Here is a 1,689-nt window from a genome sequence, read left to right on the forward strand (position 1 = left end):
GAGCTAGTAGAACTGGTTGACAGGAGCAGTTAAAGTTCAGATGTGGGATATGGGAAGGCTTTAGGGAGGAGGCAGAATTTGTTGTGGAAAATGGAAACCTCAGAGAGAGAGAAAGTGTGGAGATGGAGAAGGTGTTCCAGGAAGAGGGAACAGAGTGAGCAAACTCCAGAGATGGGCTGATACAGGCTGACTGGAGGAAAAGACAAAGAATGTGGCAAAGCCCGGATCTGGGAAGCAAAGGAGTGAAGGGATCCAGATGCCAGGCTCCAGAATTCGAGCTCACTTTGCAGGCAGTGGGAGGATGAAGAAAGGTAGTGAGGACAACATGTCAGGATCAGAACCATGCTGCCATACAGCCAGTGCCAGCACAGATGGGTGGGGCTGTGGGTCCAGACAAGAACATGTTAGGTTAGAGCAGATGAGAGCCTTTCAAACAAGATTCAGGGTGTGGAGTGGATGAGGGTCAGCAATGAGATGGGCTAGGGTGAGAGAGGGGGCAATCCTGAGGCAGAGACTCAGGTTTCTCACTTATCCCTGGCTGGATGATGGTATCATTAACCAGGGGAGAGAAGGCAAGGCAGAGAAGCTCAGGAGATTGCAGAGGAGATGGGTGGGCCAGTAGGGGACAAGTGGTTCTCAGCTGCTGGCAGGTCATCCATGGGAGATGCTAGGCAGACAGCTAGGACTAAAGATAGAGGGCAGAACACAGGACTAGCAGGGTGCAGAGGGGGAAAATAGGCAGAGAAGAGGCTTGAGGACAGAACTCTTGGAAACATTTTTGTTTAAGAGACAAGAGGGGAGGGGAGGAGCAAGATGACTGCCCACTAACAGCTTCCTTGCAACTGGGCACAGTGAGAATGGGGAGAGAAGACTCCAGGCATCTCTGGCTAGTGGGTTCTGCCCAAAAACATCACTTTGGAGACACAGGGAGTCAGTGAGGGACTTCTGGACCCCATGAGGAGGACAAAAGCAGTGGAGAACTGGCAAGTGGTTGCATGTGTTCATTTGGTTTAATCCTGCCAGCAGCTGTAAGTACAGCAGTGAGATTGCAAACTGGAAAGGCCTTATCTGTGAGCTGGTTTCTTTTTTTTTGGACTTGGCACTCAGTTGAACTACCTTGGGAGAACTTGGGTGAGAGTGTGGAGGACTTTAAGCATTGTCTAGGGCCCTGGACTATACCGCTGAGCATGGAGTTATTGTGAGAGAACTGCCTAGCAAGCTCTGCCCCCAGGGTCACAGAGTGAGGATCAGGCTGGGGACCTTGGACGAGTAATCTAGTGACTGAGCAGCCTAAAGGTGGGGACTGAGACACCTTATAGCCTGGGCCCTCAGGGGCATAGAGTGAGACCAGTTTGGGCACACTGGGTAAGCAGCAGCCACTTCAGAAGTGATCCCAGTGAAAAGTGCTTTCCTGGGAAACCTGCTTAGCTAAGGTTAACAGTTTAAAGTGCCTGTTAAGTGGGCTGAAGAGAGATTTAGGCTCACCACCCTGCAGGGTTTGAGAAATCAGCAGAGGCCTCCAGTCTCCATCTCATATACCTGTATCAGCATGGTGATTAACATCTCATACCCCAGAAGATCACCTGTTCCCCAGACAATATTCAGCAAGATATATATATATAGCTATAATTCAGCAAGATATATATATATAGCAATATATATATATATTATATATTATAGCAATATATA

The sequence above is a fragment of the Otolemur garnettii genome, unplaced genomic scaffold, assembly GCF_000181295.1.
Source record: "Otolemur garnettii isolate 467f Iridium unplaced genomic scaffold, OtoGar3 scaffold00145, whole genome shotgun sequence".
Lineage (NCBI taxonomy): Eukaryota > Metazoa > Chordata > Mammalia > Primates > Galagidae > Otolemur > Otolemur garnettii.